Here is a 27,911-nt window from a genome sequence, read left to right as displayed (position 1 = left end):
ACATTGTTTGAAGTACCACTCTTTGTTCAAGTGCTGATTCCCTATATGCCTTGTGACATCCTTGTGATGGCACTAGTTTGGAAAGTAAGATTATTGTCATCAGCATATTGTTGATATCAGAGTTTATGCTGTAACATCTCTTCTCCAAATACCACTTATCTGATATTCATAGTTATTTTTTGTCCTCTCATCATTTTGGTGCAATAATTCATTAGTAAAGTTCAAAACTTATTTCAAAAGATATGGTTCTCCAAGAGTACAATCCAATACTAAATCCTTGGCTCCAATGAGATTTTTCTAGAATTAAGTCAATTCTCTGCAAAGAAAAGGCTGAGGACTACAAAACAACGAACAATGTAGAGTTCAAATCCACTAAAAGACAGATCTTGTGCATCTCTGTAATTAAACAAAAATTATGTCTGCGAACAGAAAATGCAATTTGGATTTATGGATTACTATGGCTTCACCCACCATTCACAGAACACACTTTCTAAGAGATTGCTTATGATAGTGCTGACATAAGAACATAAGCGATCTCTCTCCTGCCATCCATCTCCATCCTCTGACAAACAGAGGCTAGGGACACCATTCCTTACCCATCTTGGTTAATAGCCATTAATGGACTTAACCTCCATGAATTTATCTAGTTCTCTTTTAAACCCTTTTACAGTCCTGACAGCTCTTAACTTTCAGAGCTGGGGAAAGAATTTCCCTTCACAATAAAATTAAGGGAAACTCTTTCTTCAACTCTCAAAGTTAAGAGATGTGCAGCACAATCATAACACAATGATGGGCAACCTTTTCTAGTGAATAGCCCTCCATCTCAGTGGGCTAAAAGATTGTCACAACCAAGACTGTCTCCCAGGATAGGGTAGTTTTGTTAAGAGCAATTGCGTACCAAGAATTTGCAGAATATGATGACTGAACCATAGCAGCGCTTTGACTGGATCCAGAGAGAGCACATGGCAATCCGTCAATGTTGAGTGCAATCAGCATGCACCTCATTTCATATGCCCCTGCTTTACGTGCATGTCAGTTTAGTAATACTGGGGAGAAGGGAGGGGGGGAACTATGCTGATAGAAACCAGCAGAATTTGGCAACCCTGCATGTGAGCAATAGTAAACAAAATGTCTCTCAGGTCACACACAGAACCCCAATAGGACACATGCAGTACATGGGGCACGGGTTCCCTAACACTCTTTTAACAATTCCTGGTTATCAAGATGAATTTCCAAAGCATACTGGAATTTGCATACTCTGGAAACATATGCAAGTTATGCATAGGTCTAGATTATATGCAAATTATCATAATTTGATTTTACTATTCTCCTCCATGTCTCATCATTGTGGCAGGGAGCTAGACTCGATGACCCTAGCAGTTCCTTCTAACTCTAGGATTATATGTTTACCAATCACTTTGGAACTGACATGAATAAGTCTATGGATGTCAACATTCTCCTCTTAAAAGGGCCATAAAGAATATTTTCCTACTCTTCTATCTAATCTGGACTTTAAAAAGGATGGAGTCATAGGAATGCTGTGTTTTATCCTCTACATCAGTGTTCTTAGTTTTCTATATAAGCTGCTAGAAGATATACCTGGTGTTGTTTAGGTGCTTAATAATTTTTTTATTTTTGGAAAATAAAATTCAAATGAAGCATGTACATTTTCATAATTGCTTTGTGGTGCGGTTCTGCCCTGGAAAGAGAGCTCTCACTCATCATAGCAGTTTGGGATCAAGTGAGAAGTGCCTCTCCATGGTCACTGCAGCTCCAGTGAACACAGTCAGGGAAGGGATGCATGTCCCCCAGCTGGGGCAGGTCCAGGTTTGTCTGCCCACTGCACTCCGCAACCAGAGTGAGGAATGTAACAAACAGCTCACTTGCTCCTTATTACTTAACAGTGAGGAACAGCCAGCAATGTCCCCATACAAATTGGGAGGGAGGCGTTTCATTCCCCTTTCCCCCCTCCCCCGCAAAAGGTGACTGAGGGGAGGGAGGCTTGGAGCTCGGGAAGTCCCAGAAGGGGAAGAGCACTCCCCAGCCAGCCTCTTTCATCTGCCTCGTGATTCTGTCTCTTTTTTGTTTGGTTTTATGAGAAGCAACCCCATTCTAGGCACATCTCATTTTCTTGGCAGAACCAAACCCTTACCTTGCTTGAAGTTATAAGAAGAAACTGCATTATACCAAATTCGGTGGTCCCAGCTCTTACTGTTTAGGAGAAGTTCTTGGACAGACACACAGACAAACTCTCAAATAAATAGCAGATTTTAATATTAATCCCCCCCCCCATAGGATGCCATGAACAGAGATAGACACATTCAGCGATATTCTTAGTTTACTAAGAAAATACCATTCTTCATTTGTTTATTTATTTAGTTTAAATATTTTTACCCCACCCTCTATTTAAAATATTCGAGGCAGCTCACAAAATGTTTAACTCACAATATAAATATATATAAAAAATTAAAATGTGAGACCCCCAGAGGGACATAAAATCTGCTAAGACATCTTGGGAGGAGGGACACACACAAAATAACTCCAACACCAATAAAACCACGAGTAAAAGGGTGGGTTTAGCCTGATGCTGAAACAATATTAACGTTGGCGCCATGTGAATATCCCAGGGGAGAGAATTCTACAGCCTAGAAGCAAAAGCTGAGAAGGCCCTGCTCCATGTAGGTGTAATCTTATCTCCACAAGTGGAGGAACACAGAGCGGAGCCTCCCCAGCTGACCTCAATCCCCAGACAGGTTCACATGGGAGAAGACAGTCCTTCAGATACCCCAGACCCCACCCATCTGTGGCTTTATAGGTTATAACTAAAACTTTAAATTGTGCCCGGAAACATACTGGAAGCCAGTGCAGCTGCCAGAGCACTGGCATAATGTGCTCTGTATAACGAGTATTAGTTAAAACTCAAGCAGCCGCATTCCGGACCATTTGAAGTTTCCAAAGGCTCCTCAGAGGCATCCCCACATAAAACACATTATACAATGTGTACATAAATAGGATATAGACCCTCTGAATTGGACCCTTGATGTTTAATTAAGCATAAAAATGGCACATTTAAATTCATCGTTACTATTGATAGATAATTGTGCCATAAATACAGTATATGATCCCACAGTGAATATTGTATGTGGATGAATTAATTCATGGAGGATAACATATATGCTTTAGTAGGATATTATATATATAGCAGCTGAGTTCCAGAAAATTAATTCTGTCTTGTATTCATTCATAGGACAACTATGTTGTTCAGAATATAGATTTTTATTTTGGAACATTTAATATCTAAAAGACTTTTCTTAAATTAAGTCAATAAAGTAACTTTAATACAGCTGATATTTTATTTTCCATTTCAATTATATTAGTTTAAGTACTAACATAGTAATGTTAATTATTTTTTGCAATGACCTGCAAAAGAATAAGACGGGAAAGCACTTCTATGAAAGAACTGGTTTAAGATAAGCAGGCAAGAGAAGACACATGTAGGGTTGTCAGGTATCCAGTTTTGAACCGGACAGTCCAGTATTTGAGTTCTCTGTTCGGCAAACAAATTGAGAAAATATAAATGAGAAAATATAAATGTCCAGTATTTTCTAAATAAGATGTAGATTGTGATGTAACGTGAAGTGTGTCCGGTATTTTTGTTGAAATCATCTGGCAACCCTAGGCACATGAGATGTTTGTTTTCTAGAATAGATAAATGGAAAAGCTTTTTCCATCTATACATTTCAACACACGTACATTTAAGTTAAAACAACAGTAGTAAAGAATGGTCCAGACTAAGCATCTCCCTGGAAATATTTGTCTACAAATACAAAATTTTGGAAGTAAATTTGGCACAGGCCTTCCACATCAGCATCAATAATTTAAAAATCCCCCAAAATTGATTTTAACGCTGAATATGACCTGATAACTCATTATTCTGTGTGCATTTTCAACCAGACCTTGGTTAATTGTTACCAATATTTTTTCAGTGTGTTCTTTCTACGATCTCCTCTCTCACCACTTACTCTGATCTCCACCATACTATTTTTCTATACTTAGAAACACTTTGGATTCACTTAATTTGCTTTATACAAATCCCCAATTCTTCCTTGAAGAACCTTTATTACTTTTTTTTTTTAGCTTATTTACCTTTACTGTGCTCAACATTATTTTTCTTTTATTTGGCTATGACATTTTTTCACAAAGAATTTTGGGCTATAATTCTGGTTTTATATTCATTCTTTTACCCCACTATCCTGTACTTTCTCTGTTCTTCTCTTTATAATAACAAATAATGTTAAGATGTGCAAGGTGTTCTTTTAGATGTAATCATTTGAATTCTTCTCCAATGAAATTATCCAAATGATTAAAGTTGCTGTAATGTCACTCTAATATCTGGTGTACTGCACTACCTGTGTTCTTTCCACCAAGTTCATAAAGCCATCAATGGATCATCAGGCCTGAACGTTGGATTTCTAACTAGACAGGTTTGTCTCAGTAAGGAAAGGATTTTACTTAAAAGCTTTAAAAAGGGACATTTTAAGAAATATTAATTACATTACAAATAAAAAAAAATCTATTAGTTGCAGTTTCCCCTCCTTTCATAGTTTATTTCTTTATACATTTTCCATCATTTCAAAATAATTAAATCCTTAATTCAAATTCTTTAATGTGGCAACACTGGGAAATAGGGTATGCCAGAACAAGGAATTTTTGCAGACCATAGAGGGCATTGGGGCAGGGTTTGGGAGGAAGGGAGGGTGAATGAGGGGGATGGAGGTTGGGCGCTTATCGGGCACCCCACTCTTGGGGGTCACATGGCTCTATGCCCAGCGCTGGTTTCAGGAACTACCCCCACTACAGCAGCAGTGGGGGAAAGCCTCTGGAAAAGTGCTTTGCTGCACTGCTGTACTCCCAGCTAGGGGGCAGGAGGAGCAGCAGGTGCAAAGCCGCTTCCTCCTCCCCATCAGAGTCCAAAAGTGGGTGTTTCTAGATCAGAGATAGCCAGAGTATGGGAGTTCAGGTGTATAACCCTTGCTTTCTCTATCTTAAGTGTCCAGTAAATATATTTTTGAAATCCTTCTCATCTTAGCACCATCATTTTTCCTTTAAGCTGGCCAGTTTCTGTAATAGTTGTCAGCTCACCTCATTGAGAATGTAGTATAACACCACATTTGTCTCTCCTTAGTGAAGTAATAAATATAAACATTGAACTCTCATGGTACTCCTGGAGTCAGCTAGAAGTTTTGTCTCAAGACAGAGTGAAGTTTAGGAGACTTGTAGATGACCTATGCTCCACTTGGAGTCAAGGGTTTAAGAAGAGTAAAGTGGTTCTAATTCAAGGAAAACACCCCTAGGCAGGAAGTGTTTAAACCTCCCTACTTGCCACTTACCACTCCACACTAGAACCTACACAAAGTATCATTAAATGACTGCATCAATAAAGAAATATTTCCTGAACCCTATCTTCTGGGCTCCAAATAACCACCCAACCTCACAGAAGTCAACATCAGAATCAAGCTCCCCCAAACCAAGTCAGACCAATTCAAAGCAGCACCAGACCCTGCCAAAACTACAGATGCAAAATCTGCAGAGAATCTCCACTATTATGATGATCAATATTCCCCAATATGCCTTTTAAGATCCAGGTGTCCTAGAAAGTTTTATTACAACAACCCTCATCCAGTACAACAAAAGCCCCAACAGCAACTATGTGGATGAAACCATACAATCGCTGCACTTTCAAATTAACTCACCCAGAAAAATAAGTCACAAACACCCTATCACTAATGGGCAAACACTCTTCACAGAGTAATCACTCCATATCTAACCTCTTTGTCTTCATCCTGCACAACTTAACAAGATTAGCTGAGAACTTAAATTCATAACTGCTCGACACTGAAAACATCAAGTTTACAGAAACACTGGTTTTGTGGCCCATTACAGCAATTTACAACACACTACTGCCTGGTAACCCTCAATTGACTACTTCATTTTAAGTAATCTTCTACAGCATGTGTGAACTCCTTATGCTTACCAATTTCTCCCCTCTTGTATTCAGACACTCAGGTTACTTTCTCCAAGATGGAAGAAGAGTGCTGCGAAATTAAAAAGCTTTTTCCTTCCGTCAACAGAAATTGGTCCAATAAAACACACTACTTAACCGCCTTGTATTTCATATTGTGGGAACAATATGGCTACAACAATATCACAAAAATCGCTTATGTCAAAGTTACTATATTCGTATAAAACAAGTATTAAATGAGATCAGAATCAGACCCTCTATTTGAATGTCCCTTTATTTTGTTTTTGTTCTAGTACATAGTTTTAAAATGTTACAATAATTAACGTATGGCTTTGTCTAAAACACTATACAGGCAGTCCCCGGGTTACGTACAAGATAGGGACTATAGGTTTGTTCTTAAGTTGAATTTGTATGTAAGTCGGAACTGGCTCCAGAGTCAGCCGCTGCTGCTGAAACTGACCAGGGGCTGACTACAGGAAACTGGAGGCAGAATTGCTCTGCCCCCAGCTTCCTGGAATCAGTCACTGATCAGTTTCAACAGCGGCTGAATCTCGAGCCTGGGACAGAACAGCTGGGCTGCCAGGTAGGTCCCTGCAGGACCAACCCGACAGCACCCCAGCTGCTCTACCCCAGGGACCACAACAAAAGCCTGGTCTGCTGAGGGGGGGGCACTAGCTGCGCCCCCCCCACCCCAGCAGACCAGGGACACGGGGAGCAAAGCCGCAGCAGCGGCGGGGTGCCGCGCCTCCCCGGCTTTGCCACAGCAAAGCCTCAGAGGCGCGGGACCCCTCCGCCTCCCCGGCTTTGCTCCGGGTGCCCCATGTCTGCCGCTTTGCTCCCGGTACCTCTGGTCTGCTAGGGACCGTCTCCAGCAGACCAGGGACACCTGGAGCAAAGCCGGGGAGGCAGAGGGGTCCCGCGCCTCTGAGACTTTGCTGTGGCAAAGCCAGGGAGGCGCGGGACTCCGCTGCCGCTGCGGCATTGCTCCCGGTGTCCCTGGTCTGCTGGAGACGGTCCCCAGCAGACCAGAGGCACCGGGAGCAAAGCGGCAGACATGGGGCACCCGGAGCAGCTTTTCTCGCCCCGCAGGTCGAGGTGGCGGGACCACTGCGCTCTGGGTGGTCCCGCTGCCTGCGAGCTCCGGGGTGAGAAAGCCCTGTTCGTAACTCTGGGACTGCCTGTATTGTCATGTAAAAAGTATTTACATAATTTGTAAACATTATAATCATTTAGGTTGGCACGCTGATTGCTTCTATTACAAAAGTCTGATAAATCTTAGAATACCAATCCACAGGAGCAAAAATGGCATGTCTACGCTGCACCTATGGCTCGCCCAGGTCGGCTGACTTAAGGCACAGACTACAGGGCTGTAAAACTGCAGTGTAGATGTTTGGGCTCAAACTGGAGTGGAGAGGGCCCTATAGCCCAGATTCCAGCACAGTTCCAAACACCTACACTGCTGTTTTACAGGCTCTGCAGCCAAAGCCCACATCAGCAGACAGAAGCCAGCTGCAGATGTTTAGCTACTGCGTAGATACCCCAACATGCTAAGTAGGTGAATTAAAAATGTTAGTGACAGAAAGATCACAATATCCTTACTCACATCAGATAGTAGTTTAGTTTAAAAAACAATTTTATAGAGTTAAACAGGACTACTAACACTATAACGTACTATCAAACAGGAGTTAAGAACTTCACAGTCTGGCCTAAGCTGTCATTTTAACAAAGATGTTTTAGGAATGCAAAAAAAAGACAGTCCCACAATCGTAGCAGTATGAAAATCTAACATATGACTCCAGTAAACCATTTCAATTTAGAAGTGAATTTCTTTCTTTGTATATTGTTTATATATTTATATCATTTCCTTGCTCAGTTCTATGCAGCAGTTGCTTTTACCATTTACTTCCTGTGTGTTTATGTCAACTAATCAGAATGGTGCTATTTTCATATGGAAATACTTTTAAAAAAATACAACAGGTCATTTCTGCTTTTTACTGTACTTGCCGGTCTTCACTATATGCTACCATTCTCACTATCTTTTCCAGATGTTGACAGAAAAGCTGATCAAAGGCATTAGCATGTGTTCATTTGCTAGAATAAACATCTTTTTTTAATTTAAATCAGAGTTTTTAATTTAAATTAAATACAAGTTTATTTAAAACAAAATAAACCTACTTAAGATTAAAACTGAAATTGACAACTTATGTTAAGGAATACATTTACTATCACCCATTAAAAACATTTAAATTATACACCAACAAATTATTATAATCAGTACGTTTGCTGTCAAGTTTTCTAAAATGTCAAACCACTGAATAGGTGGAAGTCAATTGAGAGCTTTGAACTAGAGTCTGTTGAAGTGCTAAACCAGCTTTTGACAGTAGCATAGATGCTGACTTGCCGTCTAGCCAAAGGGTGCTTGATCTACCCTCCACCCCATACCCTGCCTCTTCCTGGCACTGTTTTACTCCCATTTCATCCCTTTCCTCAAGGGCACTCCTTCCCTGCTCCTCTCCCTCCTTCAGCTGTTTGCAGCACCCCAGAAATGCTGGGAAGGTGGGAGGAGGAGTTGGTCAACAGTGCCACCAGTGAATGAGAGGCGCTAGGGAGAAGGGCTGATGGGTAGAGCCTGGCTGGCAGCGGGTGCTCTGCACTCAATTTTTTTCCCTTCGTGCTCCAGCTCAGAGCACAATTGGAGTTGGCACTTATGGACAGAATTACCTTCTTCTGAAAGTGCAAAGAATAACTTTTTTCATTGTATTCAACTAATTCAGTTCAATGGCTAGTTCATTCAAAGTTAAGAAACCACATGGTAGTTAAGTAGAAAAGCTGGTTTTCCTCTTCCAATATATAAATAAAAATTAGTTGTGAGAATGAAATCTACTAGTTCTAAAATCTTTAAACACATTAACCAGAAACCAAACCGGTTCAATTAATTAATTTCCCATGCATAATAAGTTTTGATATGAAACTTCTTATTCAGCCCCTTTAAGGTAGTTTATTTAACAAAAAAATTAAAATGCAGTTTTTGTGCATTTTAAATTGAAACAGAATTTCCATCCAATAGAGATTGATCACATATTTCAAGTAAAAAATTACTCCAGTGAATAAAATGGTGAATGATTAATTTCCTAATGTAACGCACATTTAAAAATTAAGACTAAATAAATGTAAGTTAAGCTATATAACTGCTTAAATAAATGAATAAAGATATAAGGAGTCCTCCTAATTACCAAAAAGAAGCACCAAACTGAGTGCCAAGGCTGTATTTACTTGTAAATCTACACCGTTTACTGATTACTAACCAATGAGAATAAAGCTTTTTTGAGGAAAATAACTGAAAAGTACAAATGTAAAACACTTAAAATTGAGGATTTATGTCAAGGTTTCCTGCCTGTTGTTTTAAATCATGATTAAAATTGGTGATTTAAAAGTCAATTCACTCTGACATTAACATCCTACTGCTGTCAAAAGCTACAGTTCAAATCTCACTTTAATTAGCCAGGTCAGAAATTGTAACTGCAGTACGGACAGGCTTATGTGTTTTACTATTTTGTGGAAAGATTCTCTCTCACTCTACTGACTTGCCACCCACCTGCCTGCCCATACTTTCCCACCTTTCGCGCACACAAGACTTGACAAGAGAAAATTCTGACAGACTGTTATGACACTTAAATAAATTTGTCCAGCAGCCACTGGCAATTTTATTTATTGCCACTGCCTAGAAATGCTTTTACAAAAATTAGCTCGCAGATTTAGTTTAAATCTATGAGTTCTAGGGAATTAAATGATACTGTTTTCTTGTGCTTCTTCAAAGAAATAAGGTCTGATTTTACATGAACATATAATGTCTCCTAAAAGAAAACAAGAAATTAGAATGAACCGGCCTAGGATTCATGCTAGCTGAACCAAGATAATATAACAACTGAACAAATAAAGGCAACAAAACACTGACCATGCATAAGAACAGATCACACCAGTATCCTGTTTCTAATACCACATGTAGTACAGAAAGGTGCAACAAGTCCTATCATAAGCAGTTATGGGATAATTCCCAGGAAAAGTCTGTTCCCAACCTGTACTAGTTAAAGGGTGCCTTATGCCCTGAAATATGACGGATACTATCCCTTCCAAAATTCTTGTTTATTTACTTGTTCAACCCTGGATTTAATAAAGTCCTACTATGGATCAACTTATCAAACAAGTTGTGAATTACAAACCTTTTTATGTCGGTATTAAGTGTTCTCCTTACTTGATAATCCATTTAATGTTTCTTTGTTGTCTGTAGGTCTAATACTACTACACTTTCTAAAAGCATGACAGTCACTCTTTCAAAGCAGACATGTTTTGGTACCAGAACTATTCTTAAACATCCTTAGTTTTACAAGGATTTGGCCATTTTTGAAAGACTAAAGCTTCCTAAGTGAAGACTAGTTTATTGTGAAAAGAAAACCATGACAACTGTTTGTACTCCTGCTTTATTATTACATCCGGCATGGTCACTCTTGGAAATTCAATCTATTATTGTTGCTAGGAGTCTGTTGCTGTGCAACCTGAAAAGGTATGCTGTGCTTTCAGGATAAGAAGCATTAATAAACCTGTAGGCCTCTGTCTACAGTTCAAACCAGTTTGTTTAAAGAGCTTAAAACTCTTAAATAGTCAGCACACAATTTAGGAAACATCTTATTATTAAAAAGTAACAATGACAGATTCTAAGAATGCAAATAAATATTACAACAGGAAAACTACTCAAAACTTGTCCATATTAACCCATGGCTTCCTAAATGAATGCCAAGAAACTCCTGTATCTCACTCCAACATTTAAGTCGTACAACCAAAAATCTCAAAAAGACAAGAATTGCTATTTTAAAGTTTCAAAAGCAAAGTTAATACAACTGCACAACAAGCACATTTTATTATATATATTGACCAATATAAAGCATTTACGCTATATATTTAACAAGAAAACAAGAATAGAAAATCCTTTATACATGTATAGCAATTGAATTAACATTGCTCTTGTAACCTTAAGGCAAAAGTCGATTCTGAAAAGTGACTTAAGAAAGGCACATGATTTTTCATTTTTACTGTTTCCCACTTACTTCTATACCAAATTTGTCTAACAACCCTGTGAACTCAATCTAAGATTTGAGGGTCAAACAGTTATTTCCGCCTTGTGTACCATCACCAGTAATGAATTCTATGGATCATTTTATACCTTCAGTGACAACTAAGCAATCCCAGTGGCTTCAGATTATGTCTTCAATTACACCTTTGCAAATTGAGTGAAAAAGGGCTAAAATGTAACAAGGAGCAGAACTGGCCAGTGTAGCCTTTCTTCACTATCTATGGGTATGTCTACTCTACCCCGCTAGTTCAAACTAGCGGGGTAATGTAGGCATACCGCACTTGCAAATGAAGCCCGGGATTTGAATTTCCCGGGCTTCATTTGCATAAGCGGGGAGCCGCCATTTTTAAATCCCCACTGGTTCGAACCCCATGCAGCGCGGCTACACGGGGCACGAACTAGGTAGTTCGGACTAGGTTCCTATTCCGAACTACCGGTACACCTCGTGGACTTCATTTACAAGTGCGGTATGCCTACATTACCCTCCTAGTACCACGAGGTGTACCGGTAGTTCGGAATAGGCATCCTAGTCCGAACTACCCAGTTCGAGCCCCGTGTAGCCACGCTGCACGGGGTTCGAACCAGCGGGGATTTAAAAATGGTGGCTCCCCGCTTATGCAAATGAAGCCCGGGAAATTCAAATCCCGGGCTTCATTTGCAAGTGCGGTATGCCTACATTACCCCGCTAGTTCGAACTAGCGGGGTAGTGTAGACATACCCTATAATACTAACAGCCTCCAATGTAATTCCACCAACAATCTGCACCAATAAAGAAAGACGATCCCAAAAAAGGAATGAGAAATTTTAAGGTGGGTATGTCATAGCATAGTCTAAGGAATAACCATAATTACTATTGATTAAAAATGGATTATAAAAATTGGCAAAAGAATCAGAAGAAAAGAGTTTTTACCCCTAATAATATGCTCTATGATGTTTGCTTGTTTGAGATTTTCCACAAAACCCTCTAGAAATGGTGAGGTTTGTAAAGACTGTTGGGGAGATGAAGAGCTCTGAAATTTGAAAGAACCCTCTTTCCTGTGAAAATCCTGTCAGGGTCATAAGAAATGGGGACTTTTGCGGCAGATCCTTTTCTCCTCCCCTGAATTTAAACCACTGAAGTGTCCTTATGTTAAAGAAGTTAATGCAAAACTCTTTTCTTACCTTCAGCAAGAAAGCACTTTTAAAATACAAAACTATAGGCCTAGAACCCAGTTCTAATGAGATGTATATCTCCTGAAAGCTGAACACCCTTAATTCATACTGACTCCATTGGAAATTGATGACCTCATCTGTTTTGACTATAAAAAGTTTGTTCAATAGAAGTTGGCTGGTTTCAACATTGTTGCGCCTGTATCTACACCTAAACTAGTCACCCGATGACTTAAGCAATGCAATTACCCCACTTTCTCAAATGGTGCAAAGGCGCACCCATCTCCTTGTGTCAATGCAACCTGAATGTAGATACTACATTACCACTATCAATCCTAACAATCCATCAGCAGCTGCCCCATAATGCTCTTGGGTCCTGTGATAGTGATTGCTCCTGTCACAATTCTGTGGCCCAAGGGCCACAGCCACCAGAAACACTCTCCAACCCCTTATAAATCTATAGCTTTGTTGAAATGCCTTTTCCTGATTGCCGACCTTGGTAAGCCCACCTATTGACTCCCCTTTGTTTTGAGTATCTGACCATGCCCAATCTATGCATGCAAAGAGCTACTTGACATATTCCTGCCTGGAGCAAGAAAGAAGTAATGTACTACTTTAGCTTGTGGGAAGAAGAGACTGTGTGAGCATAGTGAAAGAACAGCTGAAGTAAAACAGACATTTACGTGCAGAGTACATAGGGGATGCTGAAACAGGCACAACAGGAATGAGTAGTAGTGCTGTGTGAAAGAAAGAAACTTTCAATGGACATATCAGAAGGCAAGGGACCACCCTGTAGATCTGCCGCCTCTACAATAAACTGCAAGCCAGACTTGGCATGGACCTAAATAGCATCCCAAATACAGCCGTGGAAATTTTGTGGAAGCCTGATGTAGACATTGTTGCAGTGCAAAGCAAGGAATTGGGAGAGGTAAGGGGACAGTGACAAGGAAGGGAATGCAAACCATGCAATGATATAGGTGCTGTTTGAAACTTGACTGGAGTCAAGCCAGTCCTGCCACATGCATGCAAATGAGACTACTGATGAAGGCAACATTTAATGTAATTTCCCTCTACTCATATACATGGACACTCAGATGTTAATCCTCCATTTAACCAACACAGAGTCATCCCTACCTTGAGCTGTATAGCGGTTCTGGAATAAGATGGTGCAATAGCCATTTCTTATTAAAAATATTTATGGAAAAAATGTAAGGGAGTTTTGAGACTTAATCTTTGTTTTCTTTGTAGCTGTAAATCTAGTGGTATACCTGTTTTAATCAGCAGCCTCTGACATGGTACACCTGAAACATTCCACTCTGTAACTGCTGAACACCTGACCCTGATCTAGCAAAAAAAGACATGTGTTCTAGGACATCTTCTAATCCTCCACCTGTATTGACCATGAAAACAGGATTTGGAAGGACTACATGTCAAAGACCAGGAAGACAGACAAGAATGGCAGAAGTGATTGCTACAAAGTGTCAAAGGGATTGAGAGGTGCAATGGGGAGTGAACCAGGACGTCGCAGATTTACTCAAGCAAGAAACACATACATTGAAGAGCATTTTCAACATATATGCCCAGAGATTCTGGATACAGCATCATGTTGAATCCAAGGAAAGTTCCACAGTCAGTACTTCCTACACGCCACAATGTAACAGGTGGCAGCCTTATCCTTTCCATACCATACTGAGGGAAATTACAGAGAACCACAATTACACTTATACTAAAATATAAATATTTATTATTTTAAAGTATAGACTCCCCTTTCATAGTACTACTGCAATTTTTTAAACCTTGTGTACTTCCACTTGAATTTGCTTTCTATTTCTTTGCACTCAATATCTGTTTCTGGAAAGTTACATGTATATTTATTAGTTTACTCCGACCATAATTGCCACATTACAAAATTCATTAGGGAAGTCAACAGTGATTCATAAAAACATCACACAACATTACTGTGGCTGACTATTAAAATGCTTAAGACCTCCCTCAATTGCATAGCTTTGCATGGTTAGCTTTTCAAATTCAGCTTTTCAAATTCAGCAGACAGATGGTATACCTTGCCCCCATATCCTGGCAGTACCCTTTCTCCCCTTTGCCCCTCAGATATTATTCAGCGATGGGGAAATTTGTCTTGCCAGATCAAATCAGTAAACAATACCAGTGACCCTTCCACTTACTAAAATAATTAAACATGAGCAAAACAAGGGCAAAGCGTGCTAGAGAGAGAGTGGTTCCTACCACGTAACCAAGCCTACCCCAAAAAATGATGCAATGTATAGTCAATGCAATGTGTAAATGTATACAATGAGACTTTCTCTGTAACTTTCGATATATGATATGCCCCATACACATCCCCTATGACTGACTCTGATCAACTCAGCATCATTTTTCTGTATGCCAAATAAAGATAACTGAGAGCTGGAAAACTCTCTCCTGAGGTCTCAATTAGGGACATTAGATATCGGGTAACTGAATAGTCATGTAACTGCACAAAATATTGTCCATTTCATGACTATTTGATAGTCCCTGGGGCCAGGGCCGGCAGCCAGTGCACTCCCAGCAAGCCCCCTGACATCCCATGTTGCTGCCTCTGTATCAGAAGCAGCAGTGCGGGATGGCAGGTGGGAGCAGTCCGGGAGGGAATCCAGTTTAAAAACCAGCTCTCCTCGCACACCAGCTGCCTACCACCCCACACTGCTGCCTCTGATACAGAGGCTGCAGCCCTGTCCATGGGGGTACAAGCTCCCCACAGACAGAAGCTACTCTGGGGAGGGGAGGGAGCGGCTGCTACTAAGCAGCTTCTGTCCACAGTGGCCCGAGCTGGCCTGGCAGCAGCCCCTGTCCGTGCGGGGCAGGGTCTGAGCACGCCACAGACAGAAGCTACTCCAACCTCTGTTCACAGGGAGCTTGGGCCCACCACAGAGATTGCTTTGCCCAGCCTCACCTCCATCCCCGCCCTCTTACCTCTGATAGTCTCAGTGGGGAAGGAGGCATCCCCGTGGCGCTTTTACCTGGGGGGAGAAACCGGCTTTTAAGCTGGCTCCCCCCGCTAGCACTGGCTCCTGCTTCCCCCACACTTGCTGCCTTTGAGGCAGCAAGAGGCAGGGGAAATGTGTAAGCTTATCAGTTAATTGTATAGTCGGCTACTTGTTAACATCCCCAGTCTCAATGGTCCCTGCTAGTACCCACTTAGCAGAGATGAAGAAGAAAGTGGCCAAATCAGACTAATGAGGAATGAGAAAATGGACAAAGGTATGAGCCAGGGAAGCTGGTGGAAGAGGGACAGAAAACACAGGGAAGAGTGGGATGGAAGAAGAATGACTGATACAGAGTGACAGGAGCCAAGGCTGAGGGAATACAGGAGTATAGTGGGTGGGAGGGTCACTACAGACTGATAATATATCCTCGGTGGGGTTGAAAGCCACTGCAGACCCCAGAACAAGGTGGGGGGGGGGGGAAATCAGGCTCCGCCACACTAAAAGGGACAGGCCCTCAGGTGGAAGGAGCGAGGCCACGGCAGCCAGCACTCAGAACCACTCGGACCGTAACGTGCCCCCCACCTCTCCAGCCCTCAAACCGATGTGGAGCGGCTCTCCGGCGGTGATTCAAAGGGGTCCGGAGCTCCAGCTGCCATTGATGCTGCAACAGCAACTGGAGCCCTGGGCCTCTTTGAATCATCAGGGCTTGCCAGCAAGCCTGTATACCAGGCTTAACTCCATGTACACAGAGCACTAGTACATGGAGGAGTGGTTCTTATCTTTCCCAAATAATCCCTTTTCCATGTTTTTGTTTTAAACTCACTGGCCTATATATTTCCTCATAATTCTGTGTAGATGCACTAACTTTACAGAAACAAAATAGGCACTTTGTGAGTCTCATTTGAGTAACTCTGATACACAGAATAGGACATACATGCAGAACTAAGATTATATTTAATTCTTCACTCTAGTTCATACTATATAATCAAATTGCATTCCACTCAAAAAACAAAGGGCTTGGTACCACTGGATAAATTGCTACTGATTTACTATTCTTATTGAAATGTAGTACCTTCACCTATTAAAATTGTATTAGGTATCGAGAAGAAATGCATTAATGTGTCCCGCTGTGGCATTTACATTTTCAGTACTACATTTTCAAGATAAAAATCTACAATTTTAATATTCAGAAATATGAGTTTTTAGTTGGACATGAGGCTAAAGTGCTGCAAACACTGACCAACAGGGTGAGGTTATCTCTTTTAATATATATATAAGCCGAATACAGCTCAGCATAAATGTGCCTTCAGAAATCACATGTAAGTTGCTGCTAAACAATGTTTTCTGCAAAGTTAAAATGGCTATTTAAAATTACATTCAACATAATTTATAGAGGATTATATAAAGAGATTCTCTCTCTCTCTCTCTCTTTCACATGCTCCTATACAGTAGAACAGTCTCAAATAACATCATTCTATAATGGATGACTGGCAAAGAAAGCTGACTGTTTGACACTGTAGTGAAATGGAAAATATGATTTTGACATTATAACAGTGAAATTCCCATTCTAAAAATATCAGCATGACAATCTATTTGTCAAAATAGCAAAATGAGGCAATTTACCTCCATAAATGTGACTTTTATTTATCTAAATATGCCTTTCACATGTCGTCTTTGAATTGGTGGATGATATTTTAAAATAAAAATATACCTTAATATAATATTACAGATACAAATTTAAATGCTCAGAATTTAGTATAAAATTTAATACTTTACATTTTCTAACTCATTCTACCACATTACACTTTTAGGTATTTATTATATACAATTAATATCAAGATTAAGAGCCTGATCCTGCAGTTTCACTCATACATAAAGTTAGCCTTTAAGACACTTACAACTCATTTATTTTTCCAATTATAAAAGGCTCTAATATGAACTGGAGACTAGGCAATTTCAAAATTTCCAACTGTAAAGTTCAATCTTTGCAGAGGTAGGGGAAAGGATACAAACATAGAACTGGCCATACTGGGTCAGACTAAAAATCCATCTAGCTCAGTACCTGTCTTTTGAAAGGTTCAGTGCCAGATTTTTCAGAGGGAATGAACAGAACATGGCAATACGGAGTGATCCATCCCTGTTGTCCAGTTGCAGCTTCTGGCAGCTGAAGGTTTAGGGACATCCAGAGCACGGGATGGCATCCCTGATCATCTTAGCCCATAGCCACTGATGGACCTATCCTCTATGAACTTACCTAATTCTTTTTTGAACCCAGGTACAGCTTTGGCCTTCACAACATCTGCTAGCAATAACTTCCAAAGACTGATTGATCATTGTGTTAAAAAAAAAAAAACAACTTTATTTTAAACCTGCTGCATCTTCATTTCCTAATGATTCCTAACATTCTACTAGCTTTTCTGACAACTGCTGCACATTAAACAGATGTTTCCAAAGATCTCTTTTTTTAGAGGGAACGGCTAATTTAGACCCCATTATTGTGTATGCATAGTTGGGATTTTTTTCAGTGTGCATTACTTTGCACTTAACACTGAATTTCCTCTCACCCAGCTCAGTGGGACCCATTTAAACTTAACTATCTTGAGCAAACTGCCATGTTAAAATTAAGCTATTTAAAAAAAAATTTAACTGAAAGCCTGTTAAGATTATTGCTCAAATTTTAAACAAAAAGTGTCACATGCTAGCTGAAGCAAAACACAAAAACTTACAGCTGGAAAACATTTATTTTAGCAAGTGAGAACCATGTGATAATGGGGTTATATGAAAGTTCTAATGCCTATATTGTATATCATCAGACACTTACCCTAATACATGCAGCATCAACAAGCTAATACAGGTTGGACTTTCCTGGTCCGGCACCTTCGGGACCTGAACGATCCCAAACAAGGAAATTTGCCAGACCAGGGGAAAGTCAGGTCTCCAGTTTATCCCAAGGCTCCCCTCCAAGATAGGAATGTAAGAGTGTAACCATTTCAATACGTAACTGATAAGCTCATGGTTACCCAAACAGTTACATGCGGCTCCCAGCACACACCAGCTCCCGGGGAGCCGGCTGCTGCCCCGCGCTGCATGTACCAGAGGCAGCAGCAGCATGGGACAGTAGATGGGAGGCTGGCTATGCATGGGGAGCCAGCATGGCACACACCGGCTCCCAGAAAGCCAATCCCACCCCATGCTGCTGCCTCTGATATAGCCCTGCTTTCAAGTGACCAACCCTCAGACTTGCCCTTAAATTCCTTGGGACTTCTGAAAGTTCTCTTCCTATTTGCTCAGCAATGTTTGGAGTGCTCTCAGCACATCCTTCCAGGTAACCATGTCCACTCCATGTACCAGGAGATCCCCTATTTGGAGCAGTGCTAGACCTCATCAGCTTTTGGGGAGAGGAGGCTGTCCAATCACAGATGCGCTAAAGCAACAGAAATTAGGGTACTTATGGGCAGATATCAAGATGCATTATCAAAAGGGGCCATGACTGGGATGCACTACAGTGCAGGGTAAAAGTGAAGGACTGGTGAATTGCCTACCACAAGGTGCAAGAAGCAAACCACCCCTCTGGTGTTGCACATTCCAACCTGTCAGTTCTACGAAGAAACGGTTGACATACTTGAGGGCAACTTCATCTCTGCTCCAAAGATCTCCATGGACACTTGGGGGCACCAGGAGCCATTCCAAAGAAAACTGAGCGAGGAGGAGAAAATCATGGATGAGGGTGCCAAGGGGGTAGAGATAGACAGAGCAAGAGAGCAACTCAGCATCCACAGATGCATGCAGTAGGGAGCCACTTTCTACCCCGGAGGAGGCTAGAGAATCACAGCTCTCGGAGGTTAGGGAAGCACAAACAGCAGAGGATGTGCCTGGTAAAAGGCTCTGATTTTTGGAAGTGCTGAAATGAGTTGTTGATGGCAGGAGAATTGCAGAAAGCAGGCTTCAGTTTCTGTGCTGCTATTACCAACACAGGGCTAATGAGATGACGAATAGGGTGTTGTTGAACTCTCACCATCCACAGCAATTGGTCTCACAGATTGCATCAAAAGTGTAATGCCAATGATGGGCAATCCACCTCCACAGGTTTCTTGGTAGAGCTGCTATGTTTTAGGGATAACATTCCCATGCCACTGTGCCATAAGTGAAGGGTCGGGGAGACATTGCTGCACACAGGTAAGCCATGTACTGGCCAGGATGGAAGCCACAAAGAAAGTGCCTGGTAAGTGTCTTTGATTTTTGGAACCACTTAAGCAAGTTGCCGGGGTCTCACAGAACACACTCCCCTTTGCTTCCCTTCTCAGCCTCAGCAGCAAAATATCTAACAGGATGAACACAGTCTATTGAAAATGTGGAAATTAATGACTGTTGGGCCCCCTTGCAGTGTTGGCTCTCCCCAAGACACATGTGCACAAACTACAGTAAGCCCTGCAACAATGAATTCCTCTGCCCGAGTGATTAACTCACCATTTTCGGGGTCTTGTGCCTTGTGCGCGCTCACCCTAGGACACACCTCCCCATCAGCTGCTAGAAGTGGGCCTCCTCCTCCCTGACTGAATTGACCTCGTTATCTCTAGCCTTACTCTTGATTGGTAATCTTTTCTTATGCCTGTATATTTATACCTGTTTCTGGAATTTCCACTACATGCATCTGACGAAGTGCTTTACATTTGCCAGCGTAGACAAAGCCTCAGGTTGGCTTAAGTATGACTCTGAATTTTTCACACACTTGAGCAACACCGTTAGGTGGACCAAAGTTTTAGGTGTAGAGCTAAGGCGCTCTCTACACCAGAGACCTTACAGTGCTGAAGCGATAGCTATGTAAATAGGAGTATGTTTTTTCATACCTGACAAAAATTTTCCTGGAAAAAGTGAGTGCAGACGTACTCTAAATGTACCTCTTCTTTACCCTCAACTAATTTAAAATTGGAGGAGGAAATTCTTCCTCAAATATTTAAAATAAAAACAATCATTTGAGGAATGAGACAAATCATGAAAGATTTCCTCCTCAAAAGAAAGCTGAGGAGCAGCAATGGAAAGCAAAGTGACTGCATGACTGTCTGCAACAAGATGCCGCTGCAGACCCTGGAGTCTGACAAAAATACCTGCAAGCTATCCTGGAAACTAAGCTGGATGTGTGTCAGGACTGACAGATGTGTGACATGTAGAAGCCCTGCCATAGCCCAACTTCACAGGTTAACTGTGAAATATAAAACACATGGTATTCAGACAGCAGAGTCATATATAAGAACGGGGAAAAACTGGTAAAAATAAATGAGACAAAGTAGGCTCCAAAATAGAGGCTAACAAGAATCAGGTTTCAGCAAACTTCAAAAACAGAACAAATTACAAATGTGTATGAAAATACATTGCTGTCAGTGGTGATATCATAATTGAAAATCAGAACAAGAATAAAATATATAGTGATGAGTATGTACATAGAATGTTAAAATAAAGGTTGAAGAACAGATGTTCAATTTTAATCCTGGTTTAGTAACTATTAAAATAAAATTAGTAATTAGATATCTGAAGACCACATTTCATCAGATTTTTTTCCTTTTGATAACTTGCAAAATTAGTAATATAGTATCTGGTTACTTAAGTAAAAGCATTTTGAAACACTTACTATATATTCACTTAAAAGTCGTGAAGGCGTTATTATTACCTTTCTTTTCAACTGACTTCCAAATATTCTCTTAAAAATTTAACACTTTCTCTTTCATTTCATGGCTTAAAAGCCACACAAGTTCAAAAGTATATTAATCTAAAAGCAAATAATTTATAAAATAGTTTCTTACACAGAACTTGATTATCTTAGAGTGAAATTAATTAATATAATTTTTATCTGGAAAAACTGTTTTAATTGAAATGGAACAACACTAATAAAACAAAAAATTAGAACTACTAACAGATTATTAAGATTGAGAACACCAAACAAGGAACTTCTTAATAAAGGTGCAAGAGATAACTAACATTTCATCATGTCATTGTTTATCTTACTGCTTCTCTTAATATTCAAGTTAAGGCCAAATCCAATGGGAGTAGTTTTGCAAGAAAGATTTATCCATAGGGGATTTATCTGGTTAAGAACAAGTAACAAAAGCATACCCTCAAAGGAAAATTTTATTACCAAATGTCATTTCATAATCACTAACAGAAACTAGACTACTGTAACATCAATATACTTTTCAACTTCTAGTATTTTATATATTTTTTAAACTGAACAATTGCTTCAGTTAATTATTTATTTGTATCTGAAAAAGTGGGCTCCAGCCCCAAAAACCTTATGCCCAAATAAATTTGCAAGTCTTTAAAGTGCCACAGGACTCCTTGCTGTTTTTTCAATTAATTAAGCTTCTTTAGAGACATTTGTGCTCATAATACCCTTATTCCTAGTTAGCTTGAATGAAACAAAAATCAACTCTCATCTCGCACCATTTTAAAAAAATTTAAATTTAAAAAGTAAACAATTATACACCGAAAAAAATAATGTTATTCATAACTTGACTCTAGCACCCTACTCAAAAATAACAGTACAACCACTTTAAGATAAATACTAAACATAATAGTGCATAACTGCCTACCATTGCTTTTAGTTGCTATGCAGTGAGGTGTACTCACTTCATTGAAAACGCATTCTCCTGCTAGACTTTTTTTTCCCCACTTAACTGTGCTGCAACACCTTAAAAGCTATGGTCTGGGCAAGCCTCAGCTTGTACTGCTTAGTGAAGATGCCAATATTCTGGTTTTGCTCCACAAGTATGACCTACAGGAATAACAGTTTCCATTTGTTTTTCTTATTGGCGCACAATTTATGAAGTCTTCTATGTTACTAAAACCTCTGTATCTAACCACACCCTTTCCTAGAAAAGCACAAGTATATAGGAGGTCTGTGGATTCTTTTCACTTACTTCCTTTACTATGACAAAACATCATCTCCACTACACATACAAAAATATAAACCAAGAAAAAAATATGTACCACTTCTCTTATAACAGCAATACCAGAATATGCATTCAGATCAAAGGTAATCACAAATAAAGTAACACATACTAGGTATGTTAACTATTGTTTATTTATGTAAACATATAACCACTGGAAATTCCAGCAGTTACACGTTTACACACGCATGGGGGGGGGGACCACCAGGGAAGCCAGTGTCAGGGGCTTTTAAGGCGGCTTCCTGCATGTACCGCCTCCCGCCTGCCCCCCTCACTCCCCGTGCTGCTGCCTATCAGAGGCAGCAGCACGGTGGGATGACAGCTCCGTGGGAGCCGGGGCTCATGGGGAACCAATTTTTAAGCCAGTTCCTGCCTTTTTCTCTGCCCCCCATACTCCTCTGCATAATTCTGCCTCTGTGGGAGGTGAGGAAGGGAAGGGCGAGGGGGCTCCGCAGAGCCACCTATCCCCTCAACCCCTTCCTACCTCTCACAGGAGCAGCAGTGCGGGGTATGGGGCAGGCAAGAGCCAACATGCGCAGGCAGACAGCTTTTAAGCTGGCTCTCTGCGTGTACCGGGTTCTGTGGAGTCGCCTGCCCCCTCCGTTGGGGCCTCCCACAGAGGCAGCAGCAGGGGAAGGGGCAGGGGGAGATGGGAGCCCAGAAGGCAGCGAGGGGGGGGAGGAGGGAGAGATAGCTCCATGGAGCTGGCTCCCGCCATGTGTCAGCTCCCACCTTCCCCCTTCCTTGCTGCCTCTGGTACAGAGGCAGCAAGGGCATGTGTGTGTGTATAGTCGATACAATTAACTGATAAGCCCAGGTTAATCGGTTAATCATATGATCAACTATATGCTAACATCCTTAATGAATACACAATAAGACACCATGACGTAAACTTTAAGAGTACTATGGAGTAAAATGGGTGAGCCACGTAAAAATAAACAGAATTTGCAGGACTCAACTGAAACTAAATGAGACAGCAATTTGTTATAAGTGATTCTATTTTTATGGTACTGTGTATTAATTATGAATGGTACTAGGTATTAATTATGACAGATTGAATGTCAAGAAATTTATCATTTGAATTATAGCACAATGATTTTGTATATTTTAATCTGTTTATCTCTGTGGAGGGTATGTAAGCTTAATAATATAAATGATTACGGAACATTTTAAACTGAGTTTTCCACAAAATCTGCCAAACGTTTTTTAACTTATTATCATACTGACACTGTCAGGTAGTTTAGACTTTTTTTAAAAAAAAAATGAGGGCTTAACAAAACATAGTTTTAATTCCAGTCTTCTCAATTTGTGAAAATTGTATTAGAGATTTCCCTTCAATGTCTTCCACCTGTAGTTGCAAAAGATCCAGAAAACAAATCTAAAATGTAAGCTGACCAGTCTAATTACAGTCTTCAATAAGATATATAAAGAGTAAATAAATCAACAGTGTCAAATAGAGGTTTAAAATTGGAAACTAGTAAAATAAGATATTTTATTAGTAACAAAGGTAACTTTTTAAAAATAGGTTTTTAAAATGCTAGTAATTTGTGAGCAGCTCATCTCATTCAAACAACTGTTTTACTTTAAAATGTGTTATTATACAGCCCATGGTTTTTAACCTGACAGTGTCCCTCTAAATTACAGTAAATATACAACTACTTTAAATATTATGAATATTCAGGGCTCAACAAATAATACAATCTACTCGCCATGGGCGAGTTGATTATAACCCAGAAGAGCATGCACAGATCGCCCGACAGCGCAGCTGGCATATTGTTATATACTGTTATATACTGTGAATATTGTTATATACTTTCGTATAGTGATATTGTATTTGTCTTTCAGTTAGTTCATTCAAAGGTCTTGTCTGGTTCAATAAGCTTTATAACACTCTAATTGTGACTAGGGATGTGAAAGTGCAAACGTGTACACCATTAACTATGGCCTAGGCTCATAAGTTAACCTTCATGGTTACACTCAGCCCCTCCCTCCCCCATTATCACTACCACTGCTGACTCTGCAACACAGGCAGCAGGGTGGAGATGCAGGGAGCTGGTGCATGTTGGGGAGCCATCTTAAAAGCCAGTGCCCCGCACACACCAGCTCCCAGGGAGCTGCTTCTCTCACCCTGCATGTAAACATGTATCCACTGAAATTTTCAGCAGTTACACATTTACCTAAATAAACATATTTTAACATCCCTAATTATGACATACATTTTAAACTGTTTCTAGCTTGTATAAACTCTAATATGCATGAACAAAAATCAGACATACAACATCACTGGGGTAAGATGTTCCTGAAGTTAAAAACAGGGGTATCACATGGGACTTTGAGGAAGACAGACAGTAATGTTGTTACAGTACTAGATCATTCAGGACAAAATCTACTATACATTTTGTTGTTCAATCTGACTGGTAATATTATAAAGGGGCATTATTGCCGAGCACGTTGGTAAGTCACATATGCCTTTCTACTGAGCAACTAGGATTTGATGGAGGAAAGTTGAAGTTAGTTTTGGATATGATTAAAATGTAGGTTCTGTATAATGTATTTAATTTGCTCATGCCTTGATCACTTAATTAGATTCAAGCAACAAAGAAACATCTGTCGTTGAATACAAGAGATTGACTCCTAATATAGTCTCGATTATTAAAACACTATTTATCACAATTGGTGATGTGTTCAATGTGAATCTGTTCATCCCTAAAGGAGTTCTGATCATTAGTAAGAGCAACATTAATTTTGTTGAGGACTTCAGGTATCTGATAATGGGTTTCCCCTACAGCAGGCATGTCAAACTCAAAGCCTACTGAGGCCTGCACAAACGAAAACTGAGAGCTTTCAGGGCCACCTAGGATTCCCAGATGGGGTTTGATCAAAAAAGAAACAATGTGTTTTTGAGGGGGAGGGGAAGCATTTTAGGTGCCAGGCAGAAGGCACCAATACTGGACCTTGGCAAACGTAGGGCCACCAAAGAAAGTGTACTTTGTCAAAGAGTTGTACTTATTTTTATTTTATAGATTATATTTTAGGTATATTTTATAGTATTACAATAATTTGATGTGTAAAATTGTTATTTGCTCATATTAAATAATTTTTAAATTAATTTTACATAATGTTAATGTAAATATAAATTTAAGGTACAGGCAGTCCCCGACTTACGCGGATCCGACTTACGTTGGATCCGCAGTTACGAACAGGGCTCGCCCCGGAGGACACGGACTGCGGGACCTCGCGGTCCTGACGCCCGTGTACTCCGGGGCTTTCTCCGCGTCTCCCTGGTCTCCCGGACTCGGGGAAACCGGCAGCGGAGCAGCCCAGGCGCGCCTGGGCTGCCCTGCTGCCCGAGCCCCTCCGCGGCTTTGTAAAGCCTCGGGGGAAGCCGGCAGCAGGACAGACCAGACGCCCCGCGGCTGTCCCGCAGGGTGTCCTCAGAGGCTTTGCTCCCCGTCTCCCTGGTCTGCTGGTCTCCAGCAGACCAGGGAGACGGGGAGCAAAGCGCGGAGGACCCAGGCGGCGGGACCGCGGTGCGTCTCAGTCCGCCGCCCGCGTCTTCCTGGTCTGCTGGGGTGGGGAGGGCGCAGCTAATACGCCCCGCCCCCCCCAGCAGACTAGGCTTTTCTCCGGACGCCTGTGGCAGAGCAGCTGGGGCGCTGCCGGTTGGTCCCGCAGCGCCGCTCTGGGCGCTACTGGACCAACCCGGCAGCACCCCAGCTGCTCTGCCCCAGGCGTCCTGATTCAGCCGCTGCTGGTCAGTTTCAGCAGCGGCTGAATCAGGACGTCTGGGGCAGAGCAGCTGGGGTGCTGCTGGGTTGGTCCAGTAGCGCCAAGGAGCGGCACTACTGGAGCAACCCAGCAGCACCCCAGCTGCTCTGCCCCAGGCGTCCCCAAGTCAGCTGCTGCTGAAACTGACCAGCGCTGACTACAGGAAGCCCGAGGCAGAGTTGCTCTGCCCCGGGCTTCCTGGAATCAGCTGCTGATCAGTTTCAGCAGCAGCTGACTTAGGGACGCTTGGAGTTCTTAAGTTGCTTCTGTATGTAAGTCGGAACTGGCGGTCAGTTTCAGCAGCGGCTGAATCTGGACGCCAGTTCCGACTTACATAGATTCAACTTAAGAACAAACCTACAGTCCCTATCTTGTACGTAACCCGGGGACTGCCTGTACTTCTAAATTTTGTATATGATACATAACTTGTTTTGCTGAAATAAAAACAAGTATAGACCATGGTTAATCAAATAGAATAGGCTTCTGTGAAAATTTCAGATACTTTGTAAGTTTGAGATTTTGCATAAAGATGTCATTATTCATGCAATTGCAAAAAAAATGACATTTATTGATACAAAATTAAAATACATTTTATGACTTTATATGGGAATAAATAAATAAAAACAAAATATTAACACAATAACCCCTTCCTCTCACCCAGAGCCAGGCATTCGCATATCCCTGCTCTAACCCAGGCCCCCAAGCTAAAGACTCTCTCATGCCCCAGAGCCAGCCCCTCTTCCCTTTCCCCCTCCCCCTCCGCCATAGGGATGCCAGATGTTTCAACAAAAATATCGGACACATTTGACATTATATCACAATCTACATTACATCTTATTTAGAAAACACCGGACATTTATATTTTCCTCAATCTGTTTCCCAAACAGAAAGCTCAAATACTGGACTGTCCGATTCAAAACCGGACAGCTGGCAACCCTACCCCCCTAAACTAATGCCTTCCCCCACCCCCAGAGCCAGCCTCCACCCCTCCCCCAACCTAATACCTGGGTGCTGGAGCAGTTGTTGAGGCGGCTGAGAGCAGGCACTCAGCCACGTACTCCGAGCAGCCAGTGGGCCACACTTCATTCTTGTATAAAAGTGTTCCAGTGGGCTGCAAAAAATTTCAGTTGGGCCACATGAGGCCCTCCAAACAGCAATTTGACATGCCTGCCCTACACTGATTTGATCAAGCCAAAGGAATAAGCCATGGAAATGTCCTCAATCTCTGGAGGCAATTAGTCACATAATATGAACATGGTCTCGAGATAATGTAAAGTCACCATCACAAACACTTCCTCACAGGCAATATTTTCCCTTCATTTCCCCTTTGACTTGTATTTGCAACTGTATAAATTGCAATGCAATGCATAACGCTATAGCCCACACAGTTTTTTCTAAAATTTGAAACTCTACTTTAAAGCAGCTATTTGCACGGCCTCAAGAAATGTCATCTATACCATTCTCCTTTTGCAACACAATCCAACTCTTAAGTTAATAAAAGTCTAACCCACACAAGGAAAAAATATTTTCAGAATTATCCCTACAACAGACAAAACACAAATTTTCAAGCTCTCAGGTAGGCACCTCCTCCACCTGTTAAGGGTTTTATTTACAAGTCATGTGGAAACAAGCTAAATGCAGAATTTTGCTCAGCTTCAATGACCCTCTCCCAAACTAGAGTCTACCTACAAGGGGACGCTATCCCGGTGACATTGTTTTAAAATACTACCATGAAAAAAAAAGTGAAACTTGTATTTACTATTTTTTTTGTTAAAGGGACATGATCTTTTTAACTGTTTTTTGTAAAATCTTGCATTTCCTTATCTGTTACATGGAAAGCCTTTGTTTTAGAATTCTAAATGATTTAGGAGCATATATTTCACTGGAAGTCAATGGGATTTGTGCTGCTTTTGAAAATT

The 27,911-nt window shown here is 41.0% G+C and overlaps 1 protein-coding gene across 8 annotated transcripts in view; it reads right to left on the bottom strand.

Moving 5' to 3' along the window:
- Nucleotides 1-27,911, bottom strand: part of RFX3 (regulatory factor X3) — a 252,891-nt gene that overhangs the window by 210,418 nt on the left and 14,562 nt on the right. For 2 of the 8 annotated variants that reach the window (XM_075931647.2, XM_025181563.3), the window contains exon 1: nucleotides 10,243-10,861. The exons of the other annotated variants lie outside the window; for them this stretch is intronic. The gene's annotated coding sequence lies outside the window, so the exon portion shown is untranslated. Of the gene's footprint in view, nucleotides 1-10,242; nucleotides 10,862-27,911 lie in introns of those variants that run through there. 8 annotated transcript variants of the gene reach the window in all.

The sequence above is a fragment of the Pelodiscus sinensis genome, chromosome 6 (genome assembly GCF_052426305.1).
Source record: "Pelodiscus sinensis isolate ZL-2025 chromosome 6, ASM5242630v1, whole genome shotgun sequence".
In the NCBI taxonomy this organism is placed as follows: Eukaryota; Metazoa; Chordata; order Testudines; family Trionychidae; genus Pelodiscus; species Pelodiscus sinensis.
The sequence above is the reverse complement of the archived record's forward strand: the minus strand, read 5'-3'. Positions and strand labels throughout refer to the sequence as shown.